This window comes from Castor canadensis, chromosome 10 (genome assembly GCF_047511655.1).
Source record: "Castor canadensis chromosome 10, mCasCan1.hap1v2, whole genome shotgun sequence".
Taxonomy (NCBI): Eukaryota; Metazoa; Chordata; class Mammalia; order Rodentia; family Castoridae; genus Castor; species Castor canadensis.
Genome location: NC_133395.1, coordinates 9,454,433 through 9,471,212, shown reverse-complemented (window position 1 = coordinate 9,471,212; position 16,780 = coordinate 9,454,433). Strand labels below are relative to the sequence as shown.

The 16,780-nt window shown below is 37.9% G+C and overlaps 1 protein-coding gene and 1 long non-coding RNA gene across 2 annotated transcripts in view; both read right to left on the bottom strand.

Moving 5' to 3' along the window:
• Positions 1-16,780, bottom strand: part of Fgf14 (fibroblast growth factor 14) — a 638,567-nt gene that overhangs the window by 547,022 nt on the left and 74,765 nt on the right. The window lies entirely within an intron of this gene.
• The window catches only part of LOC141411428 (uncharacterized), a 57,920-nt gene that overhangs the window by 23,574 nt on the left and 17,566 nt on the right, over positions 1-16,780 (bottom strand). The window contains exon 1 of the long non-coding RNA XR_012436156.1: positions 1-16,780. This exon is cut by the window's left edge and continues 19,941 nt beyond it; it is cut by the window's right edge and continues 17,566 nt beyond it. This is a non-coding gene — a long non-coding RNA (uncharacterized lncRNA).

The following is a 16,780-nucleotide window of genomic DNA, read 5'->3' as shown; positions in this document are numbered from 1 at the left end:
GTACATTCCCAGCATCCATCCAGTTGGCACTGCTCTGGAGTTGTCCTGTAATTGCCTTTGCAGAAGTCTGGAGCTATCCAACAGAAAATGGTGAATAGACCAAGTTCCTCTTCTGTGCCCCACTCAGCTTTCCCATGCCCATTTCCTCTTTGGCAAACTCATTCCCTCAAGTAATCTTAAAGAAAAGTGATTGGATTTCTTGTTCACAATTAGATGCTGGAGACAGAGACAAAGGGCAGTGCTCCTGATGTAAGTATGTGATCTTTGAGAGGAAATCTGCACAGACAAGCATGGACACACAGAGAGAATCATCCAACTAGCATCTTCTATTCACCTACATACCCCAAGCCTATATGAACTTGCCCCCCGAGTGTGCCTATATTTCTAATAGTACTTAGAAACTACTATTGCTAAAAGCACTGACTGCTTACTTGGGTCCATAAATTAACTAAAGCCAGGAGAAAAGCACCTCTGTCTCCATTTTGTATCTGTATTTGCCCTAAGCCATTCTTTATGCAGCAACCTTGGAATCAGGAAGGACGGAAAACATCTTTACAACAAAGTATAGCAGAAACTGCTCTCCCAAAGGAACAATAGAACCTTTTCAGGACAGACTACCTGCAAGGTAACAATGACTTGCTTATCCTGACTAGATTGGTCCCCTCGAGAGATGACAGCAATAATATCATCTCTGGAATCCAACCCCCCACCACACACACACACAGAAAAAACCAAAACAGGACTGAGCTGATGACCAACCAGGACATACTCTGACCAGGACTGTTTAATAATTATACATACCTTTTGCCCTTAACCCAAATCCTTTGTCTGCGTAAACCTAAAGTTCACATTTCTATTCCAAAGATGAGCTGAGATGCTTACTTTGCCTCCTCCCCCAGCTGCCCACCTCACATAATAAACCTCCTTTCTCTGTCCTTCACCATTAATCATCTCTTTATTTGGCATCATAGAGGTGAGTGGCTGGACCTGACAAATGGAACCCCTGAAGTTGGACTACAAACCTAATGTCACATTCAATGCTAAAAATCTGGGAATATTTTTATCAAAATATGATAAAGGGATAGGGGTTCTTTGTGAACTCTAAAGGAGTGAGACCTTATTTCCTATTCCCCTGTCAGTTCCACATGGAATTCTTACAAACTTTACATAAAATAGACTTCATGTGGGACAAGTAAGCCACAGTCTAAACAGCCTTTATAGAACAAGGGTCAATTCATTACCAGGATAGTTGGTACAGTGCAAATTCAGAGAAATTTTAGACCATTTAAAAGTGATAGAATTTCTGATTCATATAAGACCAGCTGTAAAGCTAAGTGTATCAATTTGCAAGTCTGGATGCCAAGCTACATTCTCTCCTTGACTGTCCAACAGCTATATGACTTCCTTGCTGTGGGTCATAGTTTTTCATCAATAAAATGACAAAATTGAAACCTATACTTCTAATATTCCTTGATTCAATGTTAACAAGAAGGTTAAGTAGACTATGATAACTACATAGATGGATGGATGGATGGATGGATGGATGGATAGATAGACATATCCAAGAAAGACAGAGAGAAGACAAAGAAAGCTGAAATCCAAGTTAGATGTACTGTTTTAATTTCTCTAGCATCAGATAAATGAGATGATAATTTTTTTTGTTAACTTGGAGTTATCATATAACTTCATAAGTGGAGTTATGTATAATTATCAATTTTTAAAGAATTACAATGCAAAAAATATGTATTTAACACTGAAACTACATGTAATATAAATTTTTAATAAACTTGAAAAATAATACCTCTCAAGTTCATTATTAACTATAATTTTCACTTATTAATGAATCTTGAAGTATTAGTAAATGGAAATCTTTAATAAATGCTACTGTTGGACTTTTCTATTTTTTATATTGCAAAAGTATATACATGTATGTGAGATTGTTGAAATGAAGGTGACTGAACATTTGAACAACTGCCAAAATGTGCTAAGTTTGATGGCCCTTAACGTGTTTTCTAAACTGAGCAGGACATTGGAACACAACAAAGGTAAATTCCACATCTGGCTGAAAGCCATTAGCACCAGCTAATGTAATTTGTCTCTAAATTCTTAGTAGTTTGTGATTTTATAACTAATACAGAAGCATGTTTCATCCTGGTTAATTAGCTCAAATTAATTTACATTGACCACTCCCCCAATAACCTCACATTTTGTTCTCAAGCCCAAAGTTTCAAAGTGACCTTTTTTCAGCCCAAACTAAATTTCTTCAGTTAGATCCAGGATGGTCTGGCCCAGAGAGGAATCAATTAAGCCTAAGAGAGGCAGGATCGGAGAGAAGCATTCAAACACTGAAGCACAGAAAGGATGGCACCTTTCACTACTCACTGGAATGAAAACCTAATGGGCAGGAGATATGCCTTCTAGTAAGAGCTGAAGCAGTACTTTACTAAACACACCTACATATTGCTTTCTAAATATCACACCAAGATGTGCAGGGGATTGCCATGAACTTGTTGAGCAGTAAACTCAGTGGCTTACTACTTGAGACTTTCTAACATTAAGCCGCAAGTGCTTAAAGCACCCTCTACAAGACTGAGGCTCAAGATGGTATTTGGAGGGTGTCGATAAAAATGCTTTGGCTCAAAGCAGATACCTTAAAGCAACTGGGGCCAATAGGAGAAGGGGACCAGGAACTAGAGAAAAGGTTAGATCAAGAAGAATTGACCTAGAAGGTAACACCCACGCACAGGAAATCAATGTGAGTCAACTCCCTGTATAGCTATCCTTATCTCAACCAGCAAAAACCCTTGTTCCTTCCTGTTATTGCTTATACGCTCTCTACAACAAAATTAGAGATAAGGGCAAAATAGTTTCTGCTGGGTATTGAGGGGGTGTGGGGGAGAGGAAGGGGGCTGAGTGGGTGGTAAGGGAGGGGGTGGGTGGAGGGGGGAGAAATGACCCAAGCATTGTATGCACAGATGAATAATTTAAAAAATTTTTAAAAAATGCTTTGGCTCAGAGCACAGGACTGTGTTGACTACTATTGGGTAGGGAAAACACATTGGGCCTGTCCATCACATGATACCAATGCATAATGTACCCATGAGGTTTTGGGGATCCTATAACTGCTGTGATTTTAGTGGCTGGCATTGAGTCATTGACCTTAACAAAGATCGAGTAGTTCAGTGACTACTGATTGGTGTCTTGAAATGCTCATAATCTTAGGAGAAAAGAAAAATCTAACACTTTCACTAAAATTTGAACTTACTCATATGTGTAAATAAATAAGTTTTTGCTCAATATCTCACTCCCTGCCCCTGCATAATTCCCTTTTAGTAAAATTATCATAACTAACTGCAAAAATAATGTCAAACACAAGCCAACATGGAAACATGATAATTTCAGAGAATGGAATGCATTTGTAGAATCATACTAAAAAGCATATAAATCATCCTTAAAATATACATTGTAACATGTCCTGATTCCACACATTTATTAAAGAATGCATCCATTCTCATTCTTTCTAATCTCTACCTCTTCCCTATTGATCACACTTAAAAGAAATTTTCATCCCATTATATTAGAACAAAAAAAAAAGATAAAAACTAAAGAAATGTTCTTCAGTGACCTCTTTGGTCCTTGCTTTTCTCCCAAATTGACCCCTTTGACAGCATTTCTGAAACTGACAAACAGCGCACAGGAGAAAAAGAAGTCCTGTGGCTTCTGTCCATAACATAAATTTGGTTAATATTGAATTCAATGATGCTTTTCTATTTTTTACTCATGTGCAAAGTTAGAATAGTTGCTGCAACAACTATTATTGTTAATACTGTCTCAGAATTTGACACATTCTGGTTTGCTAAAAGTACTAAGAAAATTGTTCCACAACAGTTTGAGATCTTTTGAGCTGCATTAAACACAGATATGACAACATCTGGAATTCTGAGTCACAAATTAAATCAAGACCATATGCACTTATAACAAATTTATAAAAATATAGTTTCTGTACTTCATTAACCCGTCTCTTTTGCTGTCTGTCTTTGTCACTGAAGAAGTAATTAAATACCATTACAAAGTCCATTTTATAATTTCTATGTGTTATCTAGCAAATAAATACAAAAAAGCCCGGTTTCACCATTTAAAACCTTAGAGTCAAATTGAAATCATATATTATTAATCCAGATTAGTTTTATACCAAGAGTCCTTTCTTTTTAAAAACTTCATTGACTTCTTTGTGAATATAAACAGTAAGGTCATACCAGACTTCCTTCTATTTTTTTAACTTTTGAGCATTCAAAAAGATACACAATGTACAACAATCAATATTCTATCAATCAGGAAAAACTGGAATAACAAACACTAACCTCCCAGTAGCAATGAAATGCCATTCTTTGGGGGATTCAAGTTAAGGTTCTGAGATTAATTTGTTCCTTATTCACTTGTTATTAATTTAGTCCACATCAGCAATTATTTCACCAGGCCTCAAACTACTGCTTAACGGTATGTTACAAAATTTATATATCTGCTGACCCTTCAAAGGATCCCAGTGAGCATCCAGTGCATGCATGTCTGTGTGTATGTATGCTGCTGTGTGTCTGATGGTACATGTGACCACATGCACATGTGCTGAAACACTGTGATGTTTTATTTTCTGATATTATAGGGGAAATAAGATGTGATAATGTTTTTACAACCATGGACAATAATCCTATCTACTAAATTCAGTGTGCAAAGCACCATACCCTCACCTTAAAATAAAAATAGAGAAGAGGATCTGTGGAGTTAAGGAATGAAGTTAGAGCCGTCTCTCTGGTGCTCCCACACAGCACTAATAAGAGCCTACTGGTGTTGTAGTTGAGAGTTCCGGCTCTGGAATCAGACTAACTGTGCTCAATCTGCAGCACGATTTACTGCATGTGTCCTCTTGAGTCATTTGTATAATCTCACCAAACCTCAGTTTTTTCATCTGAGAAGTGGGCATTTATGTTCACTCATTTAATTAATATGTATTCAGTGCCTATCACCTACTGAGTACTATGCTCTGCATTAGGATGCAGCAGTGAACAACACTGAGATTTCTTCTCTCTTGGAAACATCACGTGTGCATACAAGGACCAGTTCAGATCACAGAAGCAAAACCATTGGCAAAATGGCTGGAACAGAGCAGAACCTCAGTAAATACCAGCCCACCACATGAGTGCCAGCTGCCACATGAGTTGGACGCATGTATGTATGACCTCCAATAATTACAAGTGTGTAAAATCTTTACTTCCTCTGTTTTACATGCAGGGAAACCGAACTAATTGGGTGAAAGTGTCTTGCTCATTCACAGTCTTCTTTCTTTATTAAAAACAAATGCTGCATTTTATATAAGAAATTCTGTGTGTTCTGAGCAAAACACACATATTAACACATTTAGTAATAACTCATTAAAACCTATCCTCGTAAACCATATCATATTGCCTGCCAACCACAAATTGATATTATTTATTTCTGTTGATAATTTTAGAAATGGTCAAAGTTGAACTTTCAAAACATTACCGTGATTCTCAATCCAATATTGTAAACACAAAAGCTCAGTGTAGCAGAGTTGTAAGATTTAAAAATTTTAAAAAGAAGGAGAGATCCTTGTACATCAAAAAGAAAATACTGAAAAGAAATGGAAAGAACTTAGAGGGAAGAGATGAGGCCAGATTTCCACAAACAACTACAAAACATCACCCCACAAGAGCAAAGAATAAAGGAGCCCAAGGGAAAACTAAGAAGATTACATTAAATTTTAATCAAACCTGTTATTCAAAGAATTTTGAAAAGGAGCAGAGCATCCAATCAGAAGTCAGACCAAAGTCATTAACAGAAGAAAATGACCACTTTTAGAAAAATATGACTATGAAAAGAATTTTTTCTCTTACTATTGATAAGAAACAATATCAACAGCCCTTGCAATACTATTTTGGGCCATTCAAAGGCAAACGATTCCTTTGGATGATCACTTCCATTTGATTTTGTCTCCTCCTTCACCCTCTTGTCCACGTGGCTCGTCTATCCATGAGCATGCTGGTGTGGCTCTGATACCCTGCTACCACCGTGAACACATCGTGTCATGGGAAATGCCTTCACCTCAAACTGTGCTTCAAGAAGCCTGCACTGATTTTACTATTTATAGTTTAAATTTGCAACTTCACCCTGGCCTAAGCATTCTGATTCCCCCCTCCCCACCCTCCTCTATTTTTTCTCCTGACTCTACCAACCTCTATCACATCATCTAGTGTATTTATCTACCATGCTTATTTTTAATTTTGTCTGTTTCCTTTGCTTACCCCAAGCTGAATATAAGCTCAGTGAAGAAACATTTTTTGTTTTGTTTTTGTCCATCTGTTCATTGAGGTACCCTGGGTGCATGTGAGCGCATTGATGTAAACAAACAAAAATCTCTGTTCAATAAATTTAAATGCTATTAATTTTTTTTACACTTGCTCCAATGAACACAGGTGATGCTGAAAAGTCAAACAAACAGAACAGGATTTGTGCTTGTTTCTGGCTGGGCATTCTTAACAGAAAAAGAAAAACGTACAGTGTCTATTATTTATGTGATTGAAATGTGAGATGAATCACTATCTCTATGACTATTATTCAATTCAAGCTTTGAAGCCTAATTTCAAATAATAACTAGCTGCAAACAGAATGAGAAACAAGGAGCAATAATCAAAATGTCAAATGAAAGCAATTAGAGATAAGAAATTTCTCTACTGAAACACGGCAGCCAAACTTTTTAACTCCATTCAACATCCTATAGCTACAAACTGCACAATAGGAATGAAACTATCAGTAATATTTGAGCCAAACTCAGTAGAGACTTATTCCATAGTATAAGTTCAGTTTAAATAAATCGAATGAAGAATGCTGACCTCCCTTCTTATGCTTTCCTTAGCCTTGTGAACTATTTTCATGAGACAAGGTAATGATTGATAAATACATAGTGAATAGCATAAATATTTGGCACCCTTTCTTTATCACTAAAGGAAGAAAGAAGCATGTGTCTATTCTTAAGTTGGTTATTAAGAGGGGTTGTGGTGACAGAATAAACATGCACACAAGAAAATAGCTCAAATTGATATAAGGCACTTTAAAATCTGCTGGGCTACTTCTACACAATTAATTAATTAATATTCATTAATTAATTTAAAAGGAAAGTGATAAAAAGTCAAAAAAATGCATGCGAAGAAAACAAATTTTCCAGTGTCCCGTGGATTATGAATGAAAAATAAGGTCCATAAAACTAAACTATTGAAGTTACATATCAGTAGAATATGAATGGCACAAAAAGTCAAGATAACCCAATTACACCCTATAGAAGGTATACCTGAATGGAAGGTTCCATTCAGCTCACATGTTAAAACCAGAAAAAGAGCTAGGACTAGTCCAGGACAAGCACTGCAAAAATCCAAAATCTCAAAACGAAAGAGTTACCTAGATATATAACTAGCCTCCCAGAATCTGTGCTCACATTTCACCTGTGCTCATCTCCTCATCAAAATAAATTTCAAAAGTACCAGGATTGGCTTTCTAGTCCTCCAAAATGGCACAAACCATTTAAGTACCTGTCTCAACTAACAGTGATGCTAATATAAAGAATATACACAACTCACATTTGCCTGTTTTACAATACATTTGTCAGGACACAAGGTTCAAACTACTTAGAGGACACAAAGGACAAGGAGAGTCTCAGAGCAACATAAAATCACTTAAAAATCAGTGCTGATTTAAATTGCTTTATATGAGCTCTTACATCAAGCCGTGATGCCACAGAAAATATGTGTTATGTGAAAATATGTGTCAAATTCCTCCAACTCCAAATATTGCTTTAATTCAAATAAATGAAGTTAGCCAGGTTGCCAAATCCCTCACCTAAGTCTCTTTTATCTAGCAGGAGATAACTGCACTATTATCCTGAAAGGAGAGATAATCAAGAACAGGCTCATTTCTAGAAGAAAATACTTTATAAACAGAAGGCAACATAATGGGAACTGAAAGGATCAACCAAAAGATTTAGAACAAATAGAAATAGTAAGATGAGATCTGAGAAACTGTAACCCTGGGGGAGCAGGGAGGGTAGGGATCCCATTCCTTTCCACTACTACAGGAAAAAAAAAATGAAGGTCAAACCAGAGCACAAATGGTCTCCTCTCCTTCATTCCCCCTTCTGCAATTAAAGGGAGATTTGATAGAAATCAAATTCTTCACAGATATTGTAAAATTCTGTTCATGAGCTGGCTAAAATGGATGAACTCGGTTCTCTAGATAAGATGTTCTATCTTCTGTATTTCTAGGAAAACTGATCTGAAACACACACACACACACACACACACACACACACACACACACACGCCAGCTCTCAAGTACTGATGGCTAAGCATTCCCCTAAGCCTATCACCAGCTTGCTCCTTACTGCAATCACAGCACTGCCACAGGCTTCTCTCCTCCCTGTAGGCATTCACTAGAATATCTTTCTACCCTTCTAGACTGAAAACTCCTCCATGTAAGGACTGCAACCATCCATGTAGCTCCTTCCCACTCCATCACTGAAAGCATTGATGCAACTTCCTGATGCAATGTAGATGCTTATACTAGCTGTGTAGTGTGTACATGAAGGAGGAGTGATAACAGACTGTCAAGGGGAAAAATATCCCAGGTTCCATAATTGAGCATTCTCACAAATAAAGAAAATGAGTTTGTAAGTATAAACATCTTGTCTAATTTAAAATTTAACACTGCTCATATCCTAGGAGCTAGAAGAACATTCCAGATAGCTTGGTGTTCCTGGTAAAAGTAATACCATCATTTGAAACCTTTGTGGTCTTGACAAGCCTCCCACCCTCCTCTCCCCTCCTCACACCCAGCTTTCCCACCACTATCTGCCTAGAGACTATCAAGGCTAAGTTTACTTTCCATTTTTAAGAAGCCTGGTGCAGTTCTAGTTCATTCCTTCATTCTCAGACTATCAACACACATCCTCTTCTCTGGCCCCATCCACCAACTCCCAAAGCTCTTCCACTGTATTTTACCAAGCTCATGGCCTTTTAGCACAACTCCTTGTTTGCTCAGTTTCTCTGACTCTTGCCTTCCACTTTTTGCTGCAAAGCTAAGGCCCTCTTAGCTCTCCTCTTAGGATTCAAGTTCTTCTTAGCCCCATGAGTGAGGTTGCTTTTCTCACCACACTGCCAAAATGATGGTGCGAAAAGCAAGGTTAATAATGTGTTTCTTGTCTCTCTTAGACAGAGCAACTCTTCCTTCCCCCTCTGAAAAGAACCTAGCTCCTGGGTTCTGTGAGTGGTTCTCATTCCATCAAAACCTATCACCAACCTGCTGCTTCGGCAATCACCTGCTAAGTCCTTCTTTCTCTCACTGGAGTTCTTAAGCTGTTAGCTCACCATCAATCTCTCTAAGAACAGCCAAAATGGTTCTTGGTGGTTTCCCTTTCCAGTTAAGGTGGCCTTTCAGGTCCTTGAGCCTTCCCTCCAAGGTGTCCTCTATTCCACCTCAGTTGTCCAAGAAGATTTGCTATCATGAATTACCTTATTATCAAATAGCCTACTCTCTGACCACCACCTTCTGTTTTTGCCTCATTCTCTCACGCTTGACCCTACCATGATTATGACCCACTGATCTCATCACCTTTCCTGCGACCCCTCACCCTACCCCTTTATATCCTTACTTCCCAACCACTCAGCTCAAATTATATCATTTTTATCTCTTTAATACATTCTTCCAGCAAAACCCTGACCACAGTGAAAGCCACCTTTTCCCCTAGCTTCTCTGAGTTTTCTGAGCCTGACTTGAGCAGCATGCTCACTCCCCTGAATCCATGAGCACATTCTTGCTCTGAACACACAGCAGCTGACCCAAGGAAGTCTCAATGCTGACAGGTAAGGAGACCACAGAGTTGTGCTCTGCCATTCTAATGCTTTTCTGAAGGACAATTCTATATTCCTTTTCAGATTTCCAGTGCTGCCTCCTCCATCCACACTCTGTGCTCAAGATCTGATTTTGCTTTTCAAATGAGAACATAGAAGTAATCAGAAGAGAATGTGCACAAGTTCATCTCATCACCTACCAGCATCTGTGCTCCTACCTTTTGCCTTCACTCCTATTACAGTGAACCAATTTTCTGTTCCTCTCTAACACCAAGTTCTCCACTTTGTGTTGGGTCCTGTTCTACCTCATCTACTCAAGAACAGTGGTGTAGCAGTTCTTACCTCTCTCTCTTGCATCATCAAGTTTCCTTTTCTTATATACCATTACCATTTATCTATCAATCATGCTATGCTATCTAAAATCTTTAAAAATAAAAAAATAAAAAATCCCATACTTTCTTATATAGGATCAATGTTTTGCTACCAGACTCCAAAGAGCAGTCTCTAATACTCTCTCCTATTCCTCTCCTCCCAGTTGTTTTGTAAAACCACCTCCAGTAGGGTTTCAATCCCAATTCACTTATGCCTCTGCTCATGCCTTTGCTCCAGACATCCTAGGGATCTTCACTCATTTCTGCTATGTATATTCCATTTTGTGATTCTGCTAAGGAGTTGGAGCTATAAGGATGACAGAATGTGATATCCCATACATTTCACTTATCATCACCACTATAAGCTTCATGAGATTAGGATTACTTGCTTACTATCTCATCTGCTACTTTCCTGGCATCTAAGACACTAAAATGCCAATAAATACGTGGTGAAGGAAGAATTAGTGGATTAATTATAGGAAGGTACATTATTAACATGAAGGCTTTGGAATCAACCATCCTCCATTTGAATAGTAGCTTTAGGTTCTTGGATACATCATTTAACCTCTCTGTGCTGTAAAATGTGGATAATGAGCTATGTCATAAAAATCATTCAAACAATACTCAAAATTCTATTTGTAAAGCAGTCAGAAAAATCCTGGGAATATAGCAAACAACTAGCAAAGTGATGGCCACCTTGACATTATCCCAGGTCAAAAGGCATAACTATTTACAAGGATTATATCCAAAACTACTCCATTCTTTCTCTAATATTTTATTATCCCAAGATCCCAACGACTAATTCCACCTTATAATTTAATACAAATGTTGGTATAATCCCAACGCCAGGAGCTGATGTTGAAAATATTGTTTAACTCCATCACATACGTGCATAATTGTCTTGCATTTCTTAATTAAACCTTTGCTCCATTATTGTGTTGGGCCTTGAAAATGATAGTTCACAATGCTACTAATATGTGGTACACACACCCAGTAAAGCACATACAATCATTATGGTTATTGGATGCTTCACAGATTCACAATCATCCAATTCAAATAACTGACTCCTTTGTCTGAACCTTGTATCACCAAAGGGCTTTATAGAATTATTTCTCATGTCATCTTTAAGAAATAAAGAGAGGAAGCAAAAATAACTAAAACACAGCTTTCTGAACACAGCTTTCTGTGTTTCATGAAACACACAACACAGGATCTTCAGAACTCAAATGCATTGTTCATGTCTGTTGATGAAAGAATGGTAGAGATATGAAAATTTGGAATTGGTCACCAGCAGCTTCACTCTATGAATGAGGACACTGAGGAAGTCCACTGAATTTATATGAAAAGACTGGGCCTTGAGAAAATGCTTCCCTAGGAAGGAAAGTAGCTTCCATACCGCAAATCTCCCACAGCAGAGACAGCAGGCAGCATAATAGAATAGAAAGGACACAGAACTAGCAACCAGCACAGTACCCAACACAGTAAATATTTGTGTAAGAACTGAATCAGGAGTACAATTGCCTGAATTCTGGTCATGGCTCTGCTCAATCTTTCCTTGGATAAGTTACTTCACCTCTTTGGTCTCATTTTCTTCATTTTTGTACTTCATATGAGAGTCTACAGTAGGGTCCACTACTTTAAGGCATGTTAGCTGGAATTATAAATTGTAAGGGTAGAAGGACAAGACACAACTTTAAGATTTTTTTGCTAAAACTCCCAGGGCTATCCCTGGGAGCCTAAAGGTCACATTCTATTTCAATATATAGAAAATAATATTTTTTAAAATGTATGCATAAGCAAGTAGTTGAATATTCATCTCCCCCCCAAAAAATGCAGAAATAAAATACTAGAAGTAAAATGCTCATTTTTGAGATGTCATGATATGTTAATATTTTAAATGTATCTTAAATCTAAATAAGATTCTCAATTATCACAGATTTTATTGACACTGTGTGTATGTGTGTGTGTGTGTGTGTGTGTATGAAACATTAATGAGAATCCGAATACAAAATAGTGAAGATCCCTTCTGCCACATTTGTAGAACTGAGGGAAAATTCCATTTTCCCAGAATGTAAGGCTGCAATCCATGATTCCTCCAAAAAGAGCTTCACCAACATTTTTTTTAGAAATTCAACTTCTGTGCATCATGTCCTCAAATACATCATCCACTGAGGATGACTAACTCACAGCAGACCTGTCTTCTCTTGAGGGCTGGCTGAAATGTTACCATCTTTCTTGACAGGTCTAAGTGTTTCAGTCATTAATAAAAATTTTTACTTATACATTTGTTAACATTTATAAAAGAAACCCCTCCGAGCCAGCCTTGCAAATTACACAGCTTTATTTTGTCATCATTGAAGAGACATGGTAAGTGACATTTCTCAAGAAAAAATTCAGTCATAACCAAATCAAAAATAAGACCTGAAGTCTGACTTATAACTCCTGGACCTGACTACCTTATGACTCTTCTAGCTAACTAATGAGAATTAACTGAAAGCTTCTTACAACACAGAATGCTTTCAAAGGTATTTCTATACATTGCATTTCTAGAAACATTACAAATCCTATGCGTTAAGCTATGTAAAATTTGGGATATAGATTATCATATTGCACTAAGTAAGTCTTGGGATATCCAACAGGCCACCCACGGGCCATATGAAACTTCCAAAATTGAAAAACCTCTTGATTTATATATAAATACATATATATGCATATGTATTTAAAATTCATTCCATAAAGTAAAATTTCCCTTCTATCTTAACCCAACATGGCTCTCACATATGTAAAATGTTTACAGTTTGAAAACCTGTCAAACGTCCATGATTTATAACAGGAAAATCATTTTGTGTCTCTCAGACTATGAGTCATAGATTTGTAAGCAAGGTAGGAGGGGTCTTATACTACATAAAAGGACACTGGGCCATGAAACAGTCCATCCCAGCCTCAACCTGTTATCTGAAGATTAAACAAAAGTTCAAGCTTATGCATTCATCTTAAACTGAGCCCCTTGCTATAAGGTTTTGTTTTGTTTTTTTGTTTTGTTTAGAGAAAAGCCATGGGTGTCACTCAAGAAGAGGGCCCTGGGTTTTGGTACAGAAGGTACACAAAGGTGCTGACAAAGTTATTCAGCAGGGTTCCTGTTTATGATTCCTGATTGGAGATGTAAACAGTTACCAACCAGTTACCACAAATTCTGAACCCAGTGTCCAAGGACGCAAAGCATCTGGGATTGAATAAACAACACTCCCTGTAAACCTGCTACTGTCCATTCAGTGCCAACATTTGGTCCCTGGCCAAAAAAAAAAAAAAGTATCCTTTCTGAGACATGACACGATCATTTGTTACATGAATCTCCAGTGTGTGAAGGGCTCTTCCTACCAGAGAAATCACCCAACAGCTGCCACAGGATGTTGCTTATTTTGATGACTGAAAGGTACATGCTGGGTCTGGAGGAGGGAGCCATTGATTTATTTTCACCACTTTTCCCTAGCTGACAGCAATTTAAAAGAGAAAGAACAAGCCAGATCACTCATCTGTCTGCTTGGCATGCTTGGTAGTCATGAGAGACCATATCGAGGCCATCTGTTCAGTCCCAGTCTCTCCAAACACAAAAAGATGATGTCAAAGGGGTGTGCTCCAGCCCTGTGAAAGAGCCACCTGAGGTGAACAAGAAGACCCAGCCCAGGCAACCCACCCACTCAGTTGCTCTTTTAGCAGCCAGGGCTAATCAAGTCATAGATTGGTGCTGGCACAATTTCTTTTTTTAAGTTGATTTCCCTAGGCAAATCTTGAGTTGAACATCTCAGCCTATAGTAATGCAGGTGGGTAGATCTGGTGATTCAGTAGAAATGCACATTGCAAATAACCTGCCAACCTCAGAAGACTTCACGCTCAGTGCTTCCCTAGTGGAATATTAGTGTCCCTTCAAACTCAGTTCTCAGATGCCCCTAAATAGCTGCAGTCACAAACGCTGTCTGCAGCAATGCATGCTAATGACCGCCACTCTTCAGAAACAGTGGTGTCATGTAGCTTTGCTCAGTGAAATAAAACCAAAGGAGATGTTCTCTTTTGCCTCAACATCACCCTGTTTCACAAAGTTTCATGATCTATCACAGAGAACTGCCAATCACAACAAATGAGGTTGGGATAAAGGCATGCATTCCTATACAGCTTTTGTGAATAGAATTCTACCTTCATGTTATATTCACAGTATTGGAGAACTCAACAGGAAGTAATTTGGCTTTGAAAGGTATTTTAAATTTGGTTTTTTGTCTCCTAAAATGTGTCTTGCATTGGTAGTTATCTTTGAGACAACTTTGTGAAGAATACTCTAGATCTTGCTGAAAACCCAGATGATAAAAAGGACATTTCTGGAATCTAGGGCCATTTTGGCAAATGTGTTGTTATCATACCACTCAGCCCTCAGTGAGCAACTGTTTTTAATCCACACTAAGACCTAAAGGGACCTGGAAGCACCCTCTCTGATTAGAAGCCACAATGCTAGAACCATCCTCACATCTTCTGCTTTTTTCCTCTTCTACACACCCTCTACCTGACCCTACTTTCCCATCAGTGCATATACACATCCTATTCTTTATAGGTCTTTTGCATGAAAACTAATTCATGGTGACTTGTTAATATTTTACATCTCTTAGTTTATGTGTCTCCCTTTACTATTAGGCTCCCAATTCTACTTGGACAATCTCCAAAGGTATTAGAGAAAGAGAAAGAATAAATACATCATAGATACATTAATGCACCATGTTAGCCTTCATTTCCTCATTCTTTAATAATTTCCATATGGACTGTTTGGTTCAGTCTACTGCTGTTATATATATATATATATAACCACAAGACTTCTCAACAAGAATAGAACTTTAAGGTCAAGTAATTTTAGCAGACATAACCCAAATCCTACTCCAACCAAGAAACAAAATAGTTAATAGAGTACTGCACTTTCTTAACATGCACAAGACCCTGGGCTCAATCCCAGCACTGGAAAAAGAGAAAAGAAAGAAATACTTAGTAGAAAAGAGTTAAAGCCCAAGTACCTACTGAAAGAAGACACCTGTGACATTTGCTCCATTATACCCCTGTGAGCCTAAAAAAACTTCAGGAGTTAGAAGCTACCACATAAGGGAAGAATAACCTGGAGTGAGAAAACTAAGAAACAATGTGAGGGGAGCAAATAACAAAAGTGACTTTGTCTTAGATAAGAGAAACAGGAAGTCATCTTTAAAAGTAAATATCTAAGGAGCATGCCTTTACTTCAAAGAAGTAAAACAGCAGGCCTCTCACCAAGATAATTAAATGCAGCTGCCTTTATCTTAGATAAGGGAGACAGGGAGGCATCTTTGAAAACAAACATCTACAGAGACCTGAGAAGCAGGCACCACAGAAAAGTAAAACAGCAAACCTCTCATGAAGATAACAAAAAGTAGCTACAAAGTATAAATGTTGGGCCTCAAGCCCAGGACCAGCTGACAGACCCTCTTAGAATGTGGAGTTCAATAAGGATGGGAGTGACCAGGTAGTAGACATCAGTGGGAAGTCAACTAGATTACATCCAATCACAAACATAGTTTCAAGGCAGAATAGGTGGACCTAAGTCAAGCAGAACCCTATATTCCTCCTAGATTCCAGCTATACCACAGCTTAGTTCCCTAAACCCCTCCTGTGCTGGGAACTTTTGCTGTCCTTTCAATAAACCTTGTTTTACTTTACTCTTCAATCCTGGTCTGGCATCTTTAATCATTGACTTTGCCCAGACATGAACTCAGGATCAATAATCCAGTATCACAGGGACATATATTTAAAGTCTCTATAAGGACCATTTATTTCCCCACATTCCTACTCCATCATAACCTATTATATGATTATCCACGCCTCAGTCCCACAGAATGTCAAGAAACATTCTGTGGATAAACTGAGCATGCTCTCAAAACTCAAAGACCTCAGGGACACTGGAAGGTAAGGTCCAGAAAGCATGGACACAGCATGCCCCTTCTCTTGCCCAGCTCTAGGAGGGCAGAAGCTAGGTTTATCCCTCCCTAAAAGGAGGTAGGAAGGTCATACTCTGGAGAGACTGATGGGAAATGAGCACATACTGACATTTGGGTTGACATCCCAACCAAAACTGACCTGGCTGGTCACAGAAAAACTGATCAATGGTAACTTTCTCACAAATCTACCTGACAGTGTTTTAGTATGAAGGTGAAGAGACAAGCAAGAATTACCACGTTTGAGAAAAGTCTCTAAATTAAAAAAAGAGAATGAAATAGGAAGAAAAAGAAAGAAAAATGAAATGTCAAAATATCTAGAATTAATATTATCAATAATATAGGATATTATATCCATGAATCAGAAAGACTTCTTCAAAATTAAAAATGTGAACATGGAAACTTTTTAATCTACTCAGAGACTTACAAGATAAAAACAAGAAATTTTGTACCAAAGAGGAACAAAAACACAAAGGCAGGACTTAAACAAAAAGGATGC